The sequence below is a fragment of the Molothrus aeneus genome, chromosome 14 (genome assembly GCF_037042795.1).
Source record: "Molothrus aeneus isolate 106 chromosome 14, BPBGC_Maene_1.0, whole genome shotgun sequence".
Taxonomy (NCBI): Eukaryota; Metazoa; Chordata; class Aves; order Passeriformes; family Icteridae; genus Molothrus; species Molothrus aeneus.
This window is the reverse complement of record NC_089659.1, coordinates 19,890,508-19,912,043: the sequence shown is the minus strand read 5'-3', so window position 1 is coordinate 19,912,043 and position 21,536 is coordinate 19,890,508. Positions and strand designations below refer to the sequence as shown.

The following is a 21,536-nucleotide window of genomic DNA, read 5'->3' as shown; positions in this document are numbered from 1 at the left end:
CAGGAAGGAGCCGGGTTTGTGGGGGGAGAGGGAATGGGGGAAAGGGAGCGAGAGAAGGCGAATACGGGGAGAAGGAAGGAGGGCTAGAGAGAGGGACAGGCGGGGAAGCCTCCCAGAGCCCCGGCTGCACCCCGAGCCCGGCCCGGCGCCTCGCCCTGCCCGGGATGCTGCGCTCGGCGGAGCTCGGCTCGCTCCGGAGACGCTCGGCTCGAGTCGGCTCTTGTCGCCTCAACTGGGCTCTTGGCGCCTGCATTCGCCTCTTCGGCAGAGCTCGGCTCGCTTCGGCCCAACTCCCAGCCGCTCTGTGCCTGCGGCGCGCCTCGGCTCCGCTCGCCCCGGTTCGCTCGAGGCCGTCAGGGTCGGCCGCTCTCGCCTTGCTTCGGCCGAGCTCGTGCGATTCCCCCGAAGGCGGCGTCGTTCGGTTGTGTTTTTAGAAATATCTTTCTCTATCGATTGTATCTTTCTATAGTTAGATTTATATTTCTAGAATACTTCTATTAATCCAAATAAAAACCCCATCTCTAACCAAAAAAATACACGAAAACACCTTCTTTTAAACGGTATCGAAATATTTTTATACTTTGTATAGTTATACTCACATTTATATATATGGTTTCTTTTGATGCAATCTATTAATAATTATCTATAATATCTATAAAATTCTAGACATGTATTTAAAATATTATTTATATTATGTATCGTATCTACTGCTGCAACTGATTTTTTCTTCTAGTTTTAAACTTTATCTGTACGTATTTATGATATATTTCTAGACTTAGATTTCTACCTTCATATTCTTTGTATTTATCATTTTTATCATCAAAACCCTGCCTACTGACAAGTAAAAAAACCGCTTTCTTTAACGATTTAAAAAATATTTTTATATTTATAATTTTCATATTTCTATTTATCATTTGCTCTCTAGTACGTGATAACATACCTGCTCCTGCACTGCAGTGGGGCTCCCTCTCCTGGGCACCTCGGGGTGCCCCCAACGGCATCAGAGCCCCGAGTCTTCACCCCCCCTTTTCCTCTAGTTAGAAACTACACTGGAACTTTTTTCTGGAAACAAAGACACGACCTAAATCCTCTCCCCATGTCCTAGACAGATAGATGTTCAGTTCTTAGTTGACTGGGCAGCAGTTTCTTCAATAGAACGAGAAACAATATGGAAACGTTTTAGCTACAAGCAAATAGGCAAATCTGAACAAGGTCCTGGTGGCCAGCCACTGCAGTTATTTTGAAGCAATTTTTTAAACAATCAAGTACTGATCCCACAAAAAATAAAGCAAAAAGCTGACTACTGGCTAAGAAAGAAGGAAAAAATAACTTTTGACGACAACAACATTCCAAGGACACAGGCTTTTTTCCAATCTCATACCTTATTACTACCTCTCTTGGGAATTCTCATCGTGGATCCCAAAAGGAATAAATCCCTCAGCGTGTCCTAAAGCACCAAGGAGCTACCTACAAGTGAAGGTGGCTACTTTCAGTGCAGACACAGCTGATGACACAGCAGTAGCACAGTTCTATGCTGCACAGGGATAATACTGTCTCCTCTTCTCCAGCAGCTGACTCTCTCCTGCCATGGCTTCTGTAAATGCATCAGAGCACGACCTTAAACACAAACAGGCAAGAAAACACCATCAGAAGTCTTTCATTAAGCACTACAAGAAGGGTTCCAAGCAGAGACCAACAGAATTTCAAGGAAGCAGTATGCAATTAAACCACCTCAGACTCGTTCAAGTATCCGGTAGGTAGATGGAACCAAAATGGAACCATTCAGAAACGACAAAGAAAACCTCCCCAAGTATTTATACAGGAGTCCTTAACGTCAGAAATGGGATGACAGGTTATGTTCAGATAAGATGAATGTTTATTTGGATGTAGAAATAAACTTCTCTCATGGTCCTTTGCCAAAAAATAGAACCTACAAGTGAACACCTACACCTGCCTAAAAAGACCTAACGAGCCCCTGGCAGCCACCGGCATCAAAGCACAGGGGATGTTTCTAATCCAGGCTAAGGAGAACAATATCACCTTTTGTTCTCTCCAGTTTGTTTCCTCTGCAGTCCTATTTGCTTCTTATGATTTTTACACTCTCTGGATCTTCTCGGGCAGCGCTGAGTCTGACGACCGGGATACGAGAGTCCTTCCCTGCCCTACGGAGAGAACCAGGAAAAAAAGTTAAAAAAAGAACAGGGCAGTTTGAAGTTAATACTTCTGACGAGAAGCAGCACCTGACAAACAGAGTGAACAAAGCGTGATACCTCCCTGGGGACAGAAGACTTACAAACTCTCCGGGATTTACAATCCTAGTAACCAAGCCCTTCAGCACAGCAGCCAAGTGTCCCATTAGGTGGTGCTGCACCAAAGAATGATCCGAGAGGTTCCAAAGAGTGAAACGCACGTTATTTTCCAAAGACGTAAAATCGTGCAAAATAACAAAACTACAATAGATCTAAACTACAGGGCAAGAGTACAAGTGTTAACTTGAGGAGCTGGAACCATCCAGGTAAGCAACTGCTAACTGGATCCTCAACAGAGTTTGAGGAACCCTCCAGGATACAGAAGGGTTTTCCCCAGAAATTACACAGGCCGAGTTTTGATAGAAGTACACTTGCCAGATGCTCAGAAACGTCACCCATCCTCCTCCGGGTGTCCTGAGAGAGCTGCGAATGGCTCTCACGTGGTTTGAGCTGGTTCTGTAAGGGCTCAGGGTGAATTTCACCAGATGCAACCAAACTGGGCAACACCCAGTGGGACAGAAGGAACCCAAAGCTTGTTTTACCCAAAGCTTGGGTAAGCAGAGCTCCAGCAAATACTGAGGAAACGGACAGAACAGGGTAACAAATAATAAACATACCTTTTTTTTTTTTTTTTTTTCAGATGAGCAAAACAATTAAGGAGAAGGTGGAAAACTCACCATGACTGAACATTTCATCACCTGTAAGCTGACCATCCTTAGCATAGAGGATTCCAAATTTAAAATTCACCGATCCCTGGAAAATAACACCAAATATTATTTGGTAAACAGTCAAACAGAAGACATAACAATTTGGGTCCTCTAATCTTTGCATACATCCTACACATCAGAACATACATTTTATACTATCTCCTACTACACGATAATTTACCTTTAAACTTTGATAGTATAGCATAAAACCATTAACTTAGATGGGTGATCAATTATTATTAAGTTGGTGCTTCAAGTTATTTTTGCTGTCAGGTTCAAAAAAACATTACTTCTTTTTACTGCAACGAGCAATTGATTTAGAAGTCATCAAAAGCCCATCAAAATACAAAGCTGTACTCACCGGACGGGTCTGTGAGCAAGAAGTAGTTAGGCTTGTACTCACCTCTTGCCCTTCAAGAACCAATAAATCCTGTCAACAAAAACAGCATCTTTAGCCCCCTCCTATTAAAGATTCTACAAGGATGATGGTTTTATTTGTGTTTAGAAGTTTGGATTTGAAATGGCCAGTTCAATGGATAAAGAGACAGTTTAAATAGTATTCTATTATTATTATTATTATTATTATTATTATTATTATTATTATTATTAGCTACTGGAAGAAACAAACCAGTAGTATCTATACTTAATTACTTCTATTTCCAGGAAATCATAAAGAAAAAGAACCAAACAAAAAAAAGTCACTTCCTACCTTTTGTATCTCAGGATGAAAAATGTCTCTTGGGCTCTTCTCCAGTTTCTCAAGACTCCTGGCACTGAAATGCAAATGAACGAGTGCTTTAGAGGAGGGCAAGTGCACATTCCAACCCCGAACCACCAACCGATTGCAGTTACAGCGCTTACAAAATGAATCGTTCCCAGAGCCTCTGGGAAATGGAACGGTTGGTGCAACTGCCATTTCTTCCCCAAAATACTAACTTCCAACACTTCCTAAACTTAGTTTGCATTTTAAAAACAGAAATTAGGGAGACTCAGGGTGGAGATCAGGTTGAAATTGATTTCCTTCTAAAGCACAGGGCTCTGTTCCATCACCCTTCACTTTGGCTCCACACAGAATCACGGGGAGCATTTTAGGAGGGCCCAAGAACCAATTCTATTTCTCTCTTTTTTCTAGTTCTCTCTCTTCCTAAATCATTCAAGGCAAGTCAAATGAAAAAGGACAAGTTCAGCATCAAATTCACACTTTTTCCCTTTGTCTGCTCAAGAACAGGCTTTTAAACCACTTCTTGCTGCCTTCAACGATTAAGACTTGCAAAACAGTTTCGCAAGTTTGATAGGTTTATCATAAAAACCACAGAACACAAGCTCTGAATTACAGGAAAAGGTACACAGGCAAATATCTCAGCTGATGGTGGCTTATTTGTAAACACATACCTTAACGGAGATTGCACTGAGAATGTTTCAGTGGGACTCTAAGGGAAAAGTATTTTCTGAGTACCCTGTAAACAAGAAAAGCTAGGATATATTACAGGACATACCCACTTGTTCTGCATATTCAAATAGGATTATCAATAAAAACATTTAAGAAGGAAGAAAACCAAGGTAATTTTACTCAGCTATATTTGCTGCCGATTTAGAGAAAAAAAAAAAAAAAAAAGTCACGGGTGCTGCAAAGAAAAAAAAAAAAGTGAACCAGAAACGCCTACAGTAGAACTTTAAAACAATTGCTTGGATAAAAGCAGCTCATGGAACATGAAGTAGAAAAAAAGCGAAACCAGTATCAGACCTGCCTATTTTCTTACCATTGCACAAGAAAAATCCGACAAGCGGTATAAAGTCACTGCCTAAAACCGATCCTAGGATGTAACCAAGAACAATTGAGGCATTTGCTAATCTAAACGGAAACCTTTTCCGGACCCTAGTGTCAAATCACACGTTTTGTCTTGCAGCAGCTCGAGGCTGGAGAGCATTTCCCCTGGGGGTCGGGAGGGTAGGGGCACAAGGGGCTGAGTTTGCGGATCGCACCTGTGCCAGCAGAAGGATCCAGCCCGCGCGCTCCTTGCGCTCGCCATTCTCCGGGCCATCGCTGTGTTTTACTGCTCAGCGATGCCGCTCCATCTGTTTGCGTGGAAGAAAGAGCCACGAGCACTGAGGCACTCAGCAGCCGTGTCATTCCAGCCGCTCGTCCGCCCCCGCCCGCAGCAGCAGCAGCAGCCCGAGGGACACGGCTGCAGCTCGGCGGCTCCCGCGCCTCCGCCAGCCGCCGCACAGTGACCGCGGCAGCGCCCGGCGCCGCTCGCCCGGGGCGGCTCCTGAAGCTCCCGGCCCGCGGCAGCAAAGCACCGCCTGGCGCTCCGCCATCGGCGGGCGGCAGCGCGCCCCGCCCGAGCTGAGCCCCCGCCACCGGGACCGCTGAGCGAGGCCGAGGCACCGGGCGGACGCCCCTTCCGCGCCGCTCGGCTCCGTGCGGGCGGCCGGCCGGAGGCTTCGCCCCTCCAGCGTCGCTGCCGCGGCTCCGTCCCGCGCGGGAGAGGCGCCCGGAGCTCCCCGCGCCCAGCCCGCTCCCCCGGCGCGCGGCCGCCTCGGCCCGCCAGCCATTCATATGGCGCGTCGGCCGTTGCGTCAGACGCCGCGCTTTACGGCCGCAGGGCCTGCCGGGAGTTGTAGTCTCGGACTGACAGCCACCGCTCCGTTTTCCGCCACCGGGAGCTGCGCTCCCGCCAGGGGATCAAACGGCTCCTTCGCTCCTGGGCGCGGAAGCACCTTAGGCAGCACCGCCCCTCCCGAATGTCCTTTCTTTTCCACTCCAACTCTTTTTTCTTTTTTTCACCCCCTTTTCCACTTTCGCTCTTTCTCTTTCACTCTCACCCTTTTCCTTTTTCATTTTTTTTTCTTCCTTTCTCTTCCTTCTATTTTTTTTTTCTTCCTTTCCTTTTTCCTTTTCTTTCTTTCTTTCTTTCTTTCTCTCTTTCTTTCTTTCTTTCTCTGGCTCTCTTCCTGTCTCTCTCTTTCTTTCTTTCTGTCTGTCTTTCTCTATTTCTTTCTCTCTCTTTCTTTCTTTCTTTCTCTGGCTCTCTTCCTGTCTCTCTCTTTCTTTCTTTCTGTCTGTCTTTCTCTATTTCTTTCTCTCTCTTTCTTTCTTTCTTTCTCTGGCTCTCTTCCTGTCTCTCTCTTTCTTTCTTTCTGTCTGTCTTTCTCTATTTCTTTCTCTCTCTTTCTTTCTTTCTTTCTCTGGCTCTCTTCCTGTCTCTCTCTTTCTTTCTTTCTTTCTGTCTTTCTCTATTTCTTTCTCTCTCTTTCTTTCTTTCTTTCTTTCTCTGGCTCTCTTCCTGTCTCTCTCTTTCTTTCTTTCTGTCTGTCTTTCTCTATTTCTTTCTCTCTCTTTCTTTCTTTCTTTCTCTGGCTCTCTTCCTGTCTCTCTCTTTCTTTCTTTCTGTCTGTCTTTCTCTATTTCTTTCTCTCTCTTTCTTTCTTTCTTTCTCTGGCTCTCTTCCTGTCTCTCTCTTTCTTTCTTTCTGTCTGTCTTTCTCTATTTCTTTCTCTCTCTTTCTTTCTTTCTTTCTCTGGCTCTCTTCCTGTCTCTCTCTTTCTGTCTGTCTGTCTGTCTTTCTCTATTTCTTTCTCTCTCTCTTTCTTTCTTTCTCTGGCTCTCTTCCTGTCTCTCTCTTTCTTTCTTTCTGTCTGTCTTTCTCTATTTCTTTCTCTCTCTCTTTCTTTCTTTCTCTGGCTCTCTTCCTGTCTCTCTCTTTCTTTCTGTCTGTCTTTCTCTATCTCTTTCTCTCTGTCTCTCTTTCTTTCTCTCTTTCTCTCATTCTGTCTCTCTTTCTTTCTCTCTGTCTTTCTGTCTTTCTCTCTTTCTCTCATTCTGTCTCTCTTTCTTTCTCTCTGTCTTTCTGTCTTTCTCTCTGTCTCTCTTTCTTTCTCTCTTTCTCTCATTCTGTCTCTCTTTCTTTCTCTCTGTCTTTCTGTCTTTCTCTCTGTCTCTCTTTCTTTCTCTCATTCTCTCATTCTGTCTCTCTTTCTTTCTCTCTGTCTTTCTGTCTTTCTCTCTGTCTCTCTTTCTTTCTCTCTTTCTCTCATTCTGTCTCTCTTTCTTTCTCTCTGTCTTTCTCTCTGTCTCTCTTTCTTTCTCTCTTTCTCTCATTCTGTCTCTCTTTCTTTCTCTCTGTCTTTCTCTCTGTCTCTCTTTCTTTCTCTCTTTCTCTCATTCTGTCTCTCTTTCTTTCTCTCTGTCTTTCTCTCTGTCTTTCTCTCTGTCTCTCTTTCTCTCATTCTGTCTCTCTTTCTTTCTCTCTGTCTTTCTCTCTGTCTCTCTTTCTTTCTCTCTTTCTCTCATTCTGTCTCTCTTTCTTTCTGTCTTTCTCTCTGTCTCTCTTTCTTTCTCTCTTTCTCTCATTCTGTCTCTCTTTCTTTCTGTCTTTCTCTCTGTCTCTCTTTCTTTCTCTCTTTCTCTCATTCTGTCTCTCTTTCTTTCTGTCTTTCTCTCTGTCTCTCTTTCTTTCTCTCTTTCTCTCATTCTGTCTCTCTTTCTTTCTCTCTGTCTTTCTTTCTTTCTCTCTGTCTTTCTGTCTTTCTCTCTGTCTCTCTTTCTTTCTCTCTTTCTCTCATTCTGTCTCTCTTTCTTTCTCTCTTTCTGTCTCTCTTTCTCTCTTTCTCTCTCACTCTTTCTTTCTTTCTCTCTTTTTCTCTCTCTATTTCTAATCTTGGCTTTCCATTCTAGCTTTAGAATAAAAAAGCAGCAGTAGAAACATTCAGGCTACCGGGGAGTGCAAAAAACCCCAAAACGGTAATGATTTTAGGAAAACTATTTCCTCCATGGGAGCCTGAAATTTTCTACAGCTGCAGGTGACATAGAGCTTTTATTTCTTCTTCTAGATAGTTTATACTTAATACTCTATTTATACAGCGCCCCCTGCCGTGTGCATCGGCGCACTGCAGGCAGAGTGCCGCCTAATGACGTCACCGCGTCAACACGGCGCCCCGCCCCGGCCACGCCCCCAGCGCCCCTTGGAAAGACCCCAAGGCGTAGGCGTTTTGCCAGCTGCCTGATCAAAATGCCGACACCCACCTCGAGCCCTAGAAACGATTTCCCGCGATGCCGAACCCTGCAGGCGAACCGGAATGCCATCATCGCAATTGAAACGCCACAGAAAATCTCGTCGGGGCCGCGGCGGCGTCGGTGTTCCGTGCAGGCAGTCCGGATAGACACACCGGGGTCCTCCGGTTTCCCGCCCTTTTGGCCGCCATTTTGAGAAGGTCAAACAAACTCCCGCAACATTGGTGACGCGCCACTCCCAACATGGCGGCCGTGGGAGGACCCCCCCCCCCCCCTCGGCCGAGAGAGGCGGTTACTCAGATGCCGGTCAGAAAACCGCCGAAATACGCCCGCCCGCGGCGCCGCTGACCGCACAGCCCGTCTCGGGTACACCTAAAACGCCACAAAAATTCCGCCGGGGCCGCGGCGGCGTCGGTGTTCCGTGCAGGCAGTCCGGATAGACACACCGGGGTCCTCCGGCTTCCCGCCCTTTAGGCCGCCATTTTTAGAAGGTCAAACAAACTCCGCCACGCGCCACGCCCAAGAGGGCTGCCTGGCGGCGGCGGGCTGCAGTACCGCGCTCTGCCCACAAGGTGGCAGCACTGCCGCCCACCCCAGCCGGGGGCGCCGCGCGCCTTGGGGCTGCGGGCAGCCAAGGCGGCAAAAAAGAACAGGGGCGATTCCCCCCCGCAAAAAACTCCTCTAAAAATAAATGCCAAAAACCTGCCTCTTACCAAACAAGAACCAAATAAGCCCCCTTTCTTTCAAGCCTTCTTGAAATAAATTTTATAGTTCTAGTTTTCCTAGTTCTATTCACACGCATATTTATACCGGACATTGATGTGTTACGTCGTTTATACAATCTATTATGCCTATTCCTATTATCTGTATTTATTCATATTTTGTGGTTTTATCAATATCATTATATATTGATTGCATATTTCTATACTTTGATTTAGATTTCTATCATACTTTTATTATTCCAAAAAAAATCCCATCTCTAACCAAACAAATACCAAAAAACCCTTCTTTTAAACTATATTGAAATAGTTTTATATTTATAGCTTGCATAATTATATTCACTTTTATAGTCACAGTTTATACTGATGCATTCTCTTCATAATTACATATCACATATATATTATTCACATCATATAGATAAATTATTATTTTTATTATGTACCAAATCTACTGCTACAACTTCTTTTTTCTAATATTTTCAATTTTTATATCCATCTTGATGTATTCATGAGATATTTTTACAAGTAGATTTCTACCTTTCTATCATTTGTATTTGTAGTTTTTATCATAAAACCCCTGCTTTTGCCAAGTAAAAAACAAAACTTTCCTTTCTTTTAAACTACTTTTAATAATATTGTTGTATTTACATTTACCATATCTATAATGTTTTAGATATTATATCATAGTGATGTACTAGATTTATGGCTATTTCCTATAATAGATCATAATAAGATATATACAGTATCACTTGTATTACGTGTTGTATGGATTTATGTCACTTTAGATTTACAATCCTTTAATAATTTTATATATATATATCTGCATAGATTCGCAACACATTTCTATATTTAAAATTTCCTTTGAGCTGTGTTTATATTTATCATCTCTATTGATATATCTATAAACATACACAACGCTCTATTAAAAAATACAATATCTTATTGGAATATATCATGACTTATGTTACCTGTTAAATTTTAAATATAGATCGAATAGATCAAAATAAAAGTTTATTCCCATTTCTGCACATCTACTTGTTTTGTTTAAAGATAGCTATCCTTAGAATTTTACATTTAAAATCCAATTCCTAAATACAAGGACAAAACAAACAGCATCGAATTCCCACCAATGTCTTCCAAAACCATCAAGATACCTCCACCAGCCAAACAACTGCCAGCGAAAAAAACACACAACACTCTTTTCACTGACAGTTCTCATCACATCAGAAAAATGGAACCAAACGAAAAGAAAACCCTGGAGAAACACACGCAGCAAATCACAAAAACCTCTAAAAAAACCCAAACCAACTCGCTCAACTCCAATCAGTGCCACTGACCCTGAACATCATTTTAAAAACTAACCAAAATTCTACATCTACACTAACTCAAAGAATAAGCAATACTCTGTCAAAAGAACTTTAGAAAGCGAACTAATGAACGAAATAGAAAAAAAAAAACCAAAAAATCTCAACCACTAAAAAATAAGAAAATAACTACCCAAATTAAAAAAAAAAAAAAACAACAAAAACAAACAACTACTTAAAAAGACCCACCATATAAATACCCACGTTCCCAAAAATAAAACTGATCAACAACCACCAAATACGTCGAAGGACAACAAAAAACGAAAAGAAAAAAAAAAGAAAGGAAAAAACCAAAAGAAAATACATTTGTAAAACAAAAGTCCCCCAAACCAAATCAACTTTAATTTACAACAAAAAAATTATTCCCAGCTGAAGAATAAACGCATAGAGCCTCATTCGATCAAAATAAAAATACCACCCAGAAATAAACACAAAGCCTAAAGAGAAACGTAACCATTAACAATATCTCCCAAATGATCCCGTAACAATACAACATACACTACAATCAAACAAACCAAATCAATAAAAGCCCTGGAAGACGATAAACACGAACGCAATTAGAGAGATTTTAAAAACCCCGCTGCTATTAACGACACGACGCCACCTCGAACCCACCGAAACAAACGCTACACGCCCACGCTAATAAAAGCCACCGCGACAGAATTAAAAGCCGAGCCGCTGCTTCGCGCAACGACCCGTAGAAACCATTGCACGCCTTTAAAAACAGAATAGCCCGGCAAAAAAAATATCCGACTACAGAACTCGATTCAAACCAAACCTTTATCGTCACCACCTGAACCGAGAACCGTACCGGTCAGGAAGAACGCCATAGCCCTTAGCGCACACCCACTGCGACCCACACAAAACCGTGCGATCGATCCCTACAGAGCACCTCCGAACCACGACACCCAAGAACTTGCGGCAGCCGAACCCCGCGCTGCCGGCCCCGGACGGAGCGCGGCTCCCGGCAGCACAGCGGCTCCTCCGGCGCGCAGGGGCGGCGCCGCCCCGGAGACCCCCCCGCCCCCGCCCGCTCCCCCTGCCCGGGGGACCCCGGCGGCGCCCGAGCCCCGCGCCCGGAGCGGACAGAGCGGCCGGCACCGGCCGGGCCGGCGCAGCAGCGCCCGCGCCGCCTCTGCCGCCCTCGGCCGGCCCGGCGCCAGCCGCCCTCGGCTCCGCACGGCGGCTCGCACCGGCAGAGCGGCTCCGCCGCTGCCGCGCCAAATTCCCCGTGCGCCTCGGCAACCGCCCGGCCCGGGCCGGCAGCGCTCCCGAGCGGCAACGCTCCGGCCCGGGCCGCGGCCCCAAGAAGCGCCCTCAAATGCAGCGGCACAGCCCCGACTGCAGCCCTGCAAACGCTGCCAGAGCTGCGGCTTCCCGCAACTGAACCCCGAAACTGACGCCGCGGGCGGCGCTCACCTCGCTTCAACAAGGGCAAAGAAATGGGTTCTCCCCTTCAAGTTCATCCCCTGGGAGAGCAGAAAAGAAGGGGCTTTCCTCCAATGAAATCCTTCAAGCCGTGTGGAAAGGGGGATTTGGACCTCAATTCAAACCCTTGCAAAGGAGGGACACCAGCGCTGTCCCCTCCATTTAAACCTTAGGATGATGAAAATGGGCTGGCTGCCTTCAAATCAAACCCATCAGATGACAACAATACTTTGCCCATTCCCGTTCAAATGGAACGCAGGGATTCCCTGTCACCCCTGGGATACCCCTAACAGCCGGGAAAAGGCAGGTTTTCCTTCAATCAACACCCTTCGAACCGCAGGTGAAGGCGGATCCCTCCCAGTTCGAACACAGACAATATTAGGAGAGTAGCTGCTTGCCTCTCCTTCTTTTGTCTTCACAAGCTCCGTTTTTGTTCCTGGGGAACCGGGGAGGGGGGACTGCCAAGATCAAATCGAAAAGGGAAAGGACCAAAGTCCCCGCTCCAAATCCACACGCGCTCACCCGTTCGGCTGCTGCTTCCCGGCACAAAGATTCGTCCCTCGGCACCTCCTTGAAGCGATGCTCCGCGTATCCAGGTGTTCGCCCAGACGCTGCGAGAAGCTCTCGCAGTCCTTCCATGAGACAGCCCCGGGAGCCCCCCATGAACCCCTCTTCTCAGCAGCTCCATGCAAAAGGGAGCTGAGGCGAAGCCTCCCCCTAAAACAGCCTCGCCCCCCCCCCCCCCCCCCCCCGGCAGGAGCCGGCCCCTCATCATCCTCACAGCTCACACCTGGGGCTGCTCCGAGCCCCCCATCATCCTCACAGCTCACACCTGGCGCTGATGCCACTCTCCAACAGCGCCTCTCCCCGTCCAGCACACAGCCCGCTTCTCACAGACACAGAGCCAACAGACATCTGCTCCGGGTGCTGGCTGTTCTTAGTCCGTCTGCTTCCACAATTCAGACACGGACGTGCGCTGATGGCACTGAGGGAAAGCTTTCCAGTGCACAAAACTGTCATTCTGGTAGCACGCTTTGAGACGCCTTCAGAAAAAGCAGAATCAGCGCCACCTCCTAAGAGCCCTGCTGAGGAACCCCGCCCTCCTTGGGACACCCAATGCAGCAGAGCTCGAAAAACAAAGGGAAAAGTCAAGCTTGGAGTGGAAAAAGACAATAGAAATACAGCAGCCTTTCAAGAAAGCCTTCACACAGTAATAGTGGGACCCGGTCACATTTCTTCTTTCCTTGCTCTCTGGAATGACATCAATACGAAGTAAAAAACCCACACGAAACCCAAGGCAGAGCTGGCATTTTACACGTCTTCCTTTTGGCTCTCGGGATGACAAGCGCCTCTTCCGGGACTGCGACACGATTTGGGCGCTGGCAGAGAACGGAGGCAAAAGGTGCCAGAGAGCCCCTTCTATCGCCTTCAGCCCCTGCAGCTGTTCTGAGGGTTCCAGGGCACAGCTCGGTCCGTTCCTAGATCAAAACCTCACGGCAATATCTTCAGAACTACTACCCATCTCCAGTCGGAACCTTCTACATTCCTGGAAACAAATGAGTGCGTAGAGAGGGTTTCTCCCCAGCTGAGTTTAGAGACCAATTCCTATTCTTTAGCAATACCTAGAAAACCGAACGCCTTGCCAGGTTTTAGCATCCTACACCCACTCACCCCTCCCTCCCTGTGCATTTGGTGGCAGCTTTGGGTCCCTCTGGGGGACGGCACCCAGCGTGACCCCCGCCCCTCGCCCGCCCCCCACCTGCTCCTGCACCGCAGTGGGGCTCCCTCTCCTGGGCACCTTGGGGTGCCCCCAACGGCATCAGAGCCCCGAGTCTTCACCCCCCCCCCCCCCCTTTTCCTGACCCCCAAAGAAGGCTCAGAACGAATCCGACTGCCCTGGACAGCAGCGCAGCGCTTCCCCCAAGCCCTTCCCACACGTGCATGGCCCCAGCAAGGGATTCTGCTGCAACAAGAAAGCGGGGCCAGCCCCCAGAAGGCTTGAGGTTCCTGCCCAGCCTCGCTGTCACGGGCCGGGGGCAGCGAGAGAGGGAGCGGCACAGACGGCGGGGACGGCCCGGCACAGGGCGGGGGTCGCTCTCAGCGCGATGCCGGCAAAGCCGCAGCTCCGGCGCTGTCGGCCGGGCTGCTTGAGCGGCACGGGGGGATCCGCCGAGAGCCTCCGGCCCCGCGCGGGGACTCCTGCAAGGGCCCAGGGGCGCCGGGCTCCGGCCCTCGGGGCTTTACTCTCCGGCAGCCCGAGCCCCGCGGCTGCGGGGCAAAGAAGGAAAGGGGGCACGGGAAGAGAGGAGCGAGAGCAGGGCATGAGAAAGGGCGGCGAGGGAGCTCGGGCTGTGCAGGAAAGCGGGACGGGAAGGGAAAGCCCGGGACGAGGGTACAGGGAGGCTGGGCAGAGGAAGGAGAGAGGGGGAACAGAAGGGAGTAGCGGGCTAGGGACAGGACAGGAAGGAGCCGGGTTTGTGGGGGGAGAGGGAATGGGGGAAAGGGAGCGAGAGAAGGCGAATACGGGGAGAAGGAAGGAGGGCTAGAGAGAGGGACAGGCGGGGAAGCCTCCCAGAGCCCCGGCTGCACCCCGAGCCCGGCCCGGCGCCTCGCCCTGCCCGGGATGCTGCGCTCGGCGGAGCTCGGCTCGCTCCGGAGACGCTCGGCTCGAGTCGGCTCTTGTCGCCTCAACTGGGCTCTTGGCGCCTGCATTCGCCTCTTCGGCAGAGCTCGCCTCGCTTCGGCCCAACTCCCAGCCGCTCTGTGCCTTGGGCGCGCCTCGGCTCCGCTCGCCCCGGTTCGCTCGAGGCCGTCAGGGTCGGCCGCTCTCGCCTTGCTTCGGCCGAGCTCGTGCGATTCCCCCGAAGGCGGCGTCGTTCGGTTGTGTTTTTAGAAATATCTTTCTCTATCGATTGTATCTTTCTATAGTTAGATTTATATTTCTAGAATACTTCTATTAATCCAAATAAAAACCCCATCTCTAACCAAAAAAATACACGAAAACACCTTCTTTTAAACGGTATAGAAATATTTTTATACTTTGTATAGTTATACTCACATTTATATATATAGTTTCTTTTGATGCAATCTATTAATAATTATCTATAATATCTATAAAATTCTAGACATGTATTTAAAGTATTATTTATATTATGTATCGTATCTACTGCTGCAACTGATTTTTTCTTCTAGTTTTAAACTTTATCTGTACGTATTTATGATATATTTCTAGACTTAGATTTCTACCTTCATATTCTTTGTATTTATCATTTTTATCATCAAAACCCTGCCTACTGACAAGTAAAAAAAACCGCTTTCTTTAACGATTTAAAAAATATTTTTATATTTATAATTTTCATATTTCTATTTATCATTTGCTCTCTAGTACGTGATAACATACCTGCTCCTGCACCGCAGTGGGGCTCCCTCTCCTGGGCACCTCGGGGTGCCCCCAATGGCATCAGAGCCCCGAGTCTTCACCCCCCCTTTTCCTCTAGTTAGAAACTACACTGGAACTTTTTTCTGGAAACAAAGACACGACCTAAATCCTCTCCCCATGTCCTAGACAGATAGATGTTCAGTTCTTAGTTGACTGGGCAGCAGTTTCTTCAATAGAACGAGAAACAATATGGAAACGTTTTAGCTACAAGCAAATAGGCAAATCTGAACAAGGTCCTGGTGGCCAGCCACTGCAGTTATTTTGAAGCAATTTTTTAAACAATCAAGTACTGATCCCACAAAAAATAAAGCAAAAAGCTGACTACTGGCTAAGAAAGAAGGAAAAAATAACTTTTGACGACAACAACATTCCAAGGACACAGGCTTTTTTCCAATCTCATACCTTATTACTACCTCTCTTGGGAATTCTCATCGTGGATCCCAAAAGGAATAAATCCCTCAGCGTGTCCTAAAGCACCAAGGAGCTACCTACAAGTGAAGGTGGCTACTTTCAGTGCAGACACAGCTGATGACACAGCAGTAGCACAGTTCTATGCTGCACAGGGATAATACTGTCTCCTCTTCTCCAGCAGCTGACTCTCTCCTGCCATGGCTTCTGTAAATGCATCAGAGCACGACCTTAAACACAAACAGGCAAGAAAACACCATCAGAAGTCTTTCATTAAGCACTACAAGAAGGGTTCCAAGCAGAGACCAACAGAATTTCAAGGAAGCAGTATGCAATTAAACCACCTCAGACTCGTTCAAGTATCCGGCAGGTAGATGGAACCAAAATGGAACCATTCAGAAACGACAAAGAAAACCTCCCCAAGTATTTATACAGGAGTCCTTAACGTCAGAAATGGGATGACAGGTTATGTTCAGATAAGATGAATGTTTATTTGGATGTAGAAATAAACTTCTCTCATGGTCCTTTGCCAAAAAATAGAACCTACAAGTGAACACCTACACCTGCCTAAAAAGACCTAACGAGCCCCTGGCAGCCACCGGCATCAAAGCACAGTGGATGTTTCTAATCCAGGCTAAGGAGAACAATATCACCTTTTGTTCTCTCCAGTTTGTTTCCTCTGCAGTCCTATTTGCTTCTTATGATTTTTACACTCTCTGGATCTTCTCGGGCAGCGCTGAGTCTGACGACCGGGATACGAGAGTCCTTCCCTGCCCTACGGAGAGAACCAGGAAAAAAAGTTAAAAAAAGAACAGGGCAGTTTGAAGTTAATACTTCCGACGAGAAGCAGCACCTGACAAACAGAGTGAACAAAGCGTGATACCTCCCTGGGGACAGAAGACTTACAAACTCTCCGGGATTTACAATCCTAGTAACCAAGCCCTTCAGCACAGCAACCAAGTGTCCCATTAGGTGGTGCTGCACCAAAGAATGATCCGAGAGGTTCCAAAGAGTGAAATGCACGTTATTTTCCAAAGACGTAAAATCGTGCAAAATAACAAAACTACAATAGATCTAAACTACAGGGCAAGAGTACAAGTGTTAACTTGAGGAGCTGGAACCATCCAGGTAAGCAACTGCTAACTGGATCCTCAACAGAGTTTGAGGAACCCTCCAGGATACAGAAGGGTTTTCCCCAGAAATTACACAGGCTGAGTTTTGATAGAAGTACACTTGCCAGATGCTCAGAAACATCACCCATCCTCCTCCGGGTGTCCTGAGAGAGCTGCGAATGGCTCTCACGTGGTTTGAGCTGGTTCTGTAAGGGCTCAGGGTGAATTTCACCAGATGCAACCAAACTGGGCAACACCCAGTGGGACAGAAGGAACCCAAAGCTTGTTTTACCCAAAGCTTGGGTAAGCAGAGCTCCAGCAAATACTGAGGAAACGGACAGAACAGGGTAACAAATAATAAACATACCTTTTTTTTTTTTTTTTTTTTCAGATGAGCAAAACAATTAAGGAGAAGGTGGAAAACTCACCATGACTGAACATTTCATCACCTGTAAGCTGACCATCCTTAGCATAGAGGACTCCAAATTTAAAATTCACCGATCCCTGGAAAATAAAACCAAATATTATTTGGTAAACAGTCAAACAGAAGACATAACAATTTGGGTCCTCTAATCTTTGCATACATCCTACACATCAGAACATACATTTTATACTATCTCCTACTACACGATAATTTACCTTTAAACTTTGATAGTATAGCATAAAACCATTAACTTAGATGGGTGATCAATTATTATTAAGTTGGTGCTTCAAGTTATTTTTGCTGTCAGGTTCAAAAAAACATTACTTCTTTTTACTGTAACGAGCAATTGATTTAGAAGTCATCAAAAGCCCATCAAAATACAAAGCTGTACTCACCGGACGGGTCTGTGAGCAAGAAGTAGTTAGGCTTGTACTCACCTCTTGCCCTTCAAGAACCAATAAATCCTGTCAACAAAAACAGCATCTTTAGCCCCCTCCTATTAAAGATTCTACAAGGATGATGGTTTTATTTGTGTTTAGAAGTTTGGATTTGAAATGGCCAGTTCAATGGATAAAGAGACAGTTTAAGTAGTATTAGGTTGTTATTATTATTATTATTATTATTATTATTATTATTATTATTATTATTATTATTATTATTATTATTATTATTTACTGGAAGAAACATTAAAAATGCTTTAAAAATAGAAAAGTTAAAACTAAAAATTAAATAAAAAATAAAATTATAAAAATAAAATAAATTATTTAAAAATAGAAAAATTAAAACTAAAATTTTTTTAAAAAATAAAAAATTAAAAAATAAAAAAAGAGCTTTAAAAATAGAAAAATAAAAAAAATTAAATAAAAAATAATATAAAAAAATAAAATAAATGCTTTAAAAATAAAAAATAAAACCTAAAAATTAAATAAAAAATAAAATTAAAAAAATAAAAAATTAAAACTAAAAATTAAATAAAAAATTAAAAAATAACAAAAAAGCTTTAAAAATAGAAAAATGAAAAATAAAAATTAAATAAAAATAATATTAAAAAATTAAACAAGAGAAAAATCAAAACAAAAACTTAAATAAAATAGAAAAATAAAAAATAAAATAAATGCTTTAAAAATAGAAAAATTAAAACAAAAAGTTAAATAAAAATAAAATTAAAATATAAAATAAATGCTTTAAAAATAGAAAAATAAAAAATAAAAATTAAATAAAAAATAAATAAAAAAAAAGCTTTAAAAATAGAAAAATCAAAACTAAAAATTAAATAAAAATAAAATTAAAAAAAGAAGTAAAAATATTAAAACTAAAAATCAAAGATAAAAATAAAATTTAAAAAATTAAAAATGCTTTAAAAATAGAAAAGTTAAAATTAAAAATTAAATAAAAAATAAAATTATAAAAATAAAATAAATTATTTAAAAATAGAAAAATTAAAACTAAAATATATTTAAAAAATAAAAAATTAAAAAATAAGAAAAAGAGCTTTAAAAATAGAAAAATCAAAAAATAAATAAAAAATAATATTAAAAAATAAAATAAATGCTTTGAAAATCAAAAAATAAAACAAAAAATTAAATAAAAATAAAATTAAAAATTAAAAGAAAAAGCTTTAAAAATTGAAAAATCAAAAAGAAAAATTAAATTAAAAAAAAGCTTTAAAAATAAAAAAATCAAAACTAAAAATTAAAGAAAAAATAAAATTAAAAAATAAAAGAAATAGAAAAATTAAAACAAAATTAAAGATAAAAATAAAATTTAAAAACTAAAAAAGCTGTAAAAATAGAAAAATTAAAAATAAAAATTCAATAAAAATAAAAAATAAAATTAATTAAAAAATAATGAAAAACAAAATAAAATCCGTAGAGTGTTGTAAAGTACCGCTAAAGTTCCATAAAAGGTAGTGCCGTGAAGCGCGACAGTCGCGCTTTACGGCAGCTTTTGCGACAGTCGCGCTTTACGGCACCTTTTTACGACAGCCGCGTTTTACGGCAGTTTTACGACAGTCGCGCTTTACGGCACCTTTTGCGACAGCCGCGCTTTACGGCACCTTTTACGACAGTCGCGTTTTACGGCACCTTTTACGACAGCCGTGCTTTACGGCAGTTTTACGACAACCGTGCTTTACAGCACTACCTTTTATGGAAATTTTGTGGTACTTTACAGCACTTTACGGTTTTTATTTTTTTTCATTTATTTTTAATTAATTTTCTTTTTCTAATTTCAGTTTTTATTTAATTTTTATTTTTAATTTTTCTATTTTTTTAAAGGTATTTATTTTATTTTTTTATTTTATTTTTTATTTAATCTTTATTTGTAATTTTTTTTAAAGTTATTTTGTTAATTTTATTTTTTATTTAATTTTTATGTTTAATTTTTCTATTTTTAAAGCTTTTTATTTTTTAATTTTATTTTTTATTAATTTTTCTTTTTCATTCTTCTATTTTTTTATAGCTATTTATTTTATATTTTGATTTTTTTAAATTTAATTTTTATTTTTAATTTTTCTAGTTTTTAAGCATTTTATTTTTTAATTTTATTTTTTATTTAATTTTATTTTTATTTTTTCTATTTTTAATACATTTTATTTTATTTTTGTAATTTTATTTTTTATTTAATTTTTATTTTTAATTTTTCTATTTTTTAAAGCTATTTTTAATTTTTTTATTTAATTTTTATTTTAATTTTTCTTTTTTTAATGATTTTATTTTATATTTCTAGTTTTATTTTTTATTTGTTAAAAATTTTATATTTTTAAATAGTTTTTAATTGTTTTTATTTCATTTTTATATTTAATTTTTCTATTTTTAAAGCTTTTTATTTTATTTTTCTAATTTTATTTTCTATTTCAATTTTTTTAAATTTTTCTATTTTTAAAGTATTTTTTATACTTTTTAAATTTAATTTTTATTTTTAATATTTCTTTTTTTAAAGCATTTATATCTTTTTAATTTTATTCTTTATTCAATTTTTATTTCTAATTTTTCTATTTTTAAAGCTTTTTATTTTATTTTTTTAATTTTATTTTTTATTTATTTTTTATTTCTTATTTTTCTATTTTTAAAGCTTTTTATTTTATTTTAAAAATTTTTTAAATTTCATTTTTATATTTAATTTTTCTATTTTTTAAGCATTTATTTTATTTTTAAATTTTTTTTATTTTATAATTTTTCTATTTTTAAAGTTTTATTTTATTTTTCTAAATTTATTTTTTATTTAATTTTTATTTTTAATTTTTCTATTTTTAGAGCATTTATTTTTTTCTAATTTTATCTTTTATTTCATTTTTTTTTAGAATTTCTATTTTTAAAAGCATTTTTTAAATTTTATTTTTTATTTCTTTTTAATTTTTAATTTTTCTATTTTTAAAGCTTTTTTTTAAAATTTATTTTTTATTTCTTATTTTTAATTTTTCTAATTTTAAAGCATATTTTTATTTTTTAATTTCATTTTTTATTTTTATTTTTAAATTTCTATTTTTAAAGCATTTATTTTTTAAATTTTTTAATTTAATTTTTATTTTTAATTTTTCTATTTTTAAAGCTTTTATTTTTTAAATTTTCTTTTTTCTTTTTTATTTTTTATTTTTCTATTTTTAAAGCTGGTTTGTTTTTTTTTTATTTGGTGCTGCCCAGACCAACTTAAGCTGGCGATTGTGGTGGTGTTTGAGGGTCTTTCTTTACGGCACTACATTTTATGGAACTTTTACGGCACTTACAGCTTTTTACAGTTTTTATTTTGTTTTCATTTATTTTAAATTAATTTTGTTATTTTAATTTTATTTAATTTTTATTTTTAATTTTTCTATTTTTAAAGCATTTTATTACATTTTATTTGGTGCTGCCCAAACCTGCTGTAGTGCATTTTTATACTTTGTAATACTTTGAAGTAATTTTGTTTTGTATCCCCATATTTTTCCCAAATGGTTTATCCCAAACTGTACCCCCTCCCTTTACCTGTGTTATCCCTCTCCCGGGATGAGATCATCCCCAAACCCCCACCCTGGCTCTCTGTCAATCACTCAGCCTCCCATCCCCTCCATCCAGAAGTTTCGGTCCAAGTCGTCCAGTGATTAGCCAGAGGCCAGGGGTCAGCCCCCCAGGCCTTGCCCCATACGCTGTCCTAAATGTCTATTTCCCAGCATCCATCCCTTAGGGTCACTTAATGGTTGGTAGGATGTTATCTACTTTCGGTTTCCACCTCCCTTCAAATGTAACCTTGGCACAGCTCCCGGGGCTCTCGGCAGGAGCCCCCTGAGGTGCACGAGCTCCTTTGGGACTCCTAATAAAACCTTGCATTAACCCCTGCTAAGAGTCGGCCCTTTATCATCTACCGCTGTCTCTGGTGTCTCTGCTGCTGCAAAGGCGACCAGCCCAGGTGCCCTCAGTACCCTCAGGGCACAGAGAGTGTCTGCCCCCAGCCCAGGTGCCCTCAGTACCCTCAGGGCACAGAGAGTGTCTCCCCCCAGCCCAGGTGCCCTCAGCACCCTCAGGGCACAGAGAGTGTCTCCCCCCAGCCCAGGTGCCCTCAGTACCCTCGGGGCACACACAGAGAGTGTCTCCCCCCAGCCCAGGTGCCCTCAGCACCCTCGGGGCACAGAGAGTGTCTCCCCGCTGTTGGCCGTGTCGGGGCTGCCCCCCCGGTGTCTGCCGACTCGGGACCGGCC

At 41.9% G+C, this 21,536-nt stretch overlaps 1 long non-coding RNA gene across 1 annotated transcript; it reads right to left on the bottom strand.

The window, feature by feature from the left end:
- Positions 1–3,664: 3,664 nt before the first annotated feature.
- LOC136562602 (uncharacterized) lies at positions 3,665–8,041 on the bottom strand. Its single transcript, XR_010784532.1, has 3 exons — positions 7,983–8,041; positions 4,349–4,413; positions 3,665–3,729 (listed from the first exon to the last, which is right to left on the bottom strand). It is a non-coding gene; the product is annotated as an uncharacterized lncRNA (long non-coding RNA).
- Positions 8,042–21,536: the final 13,495 nt, after the last annotated feature.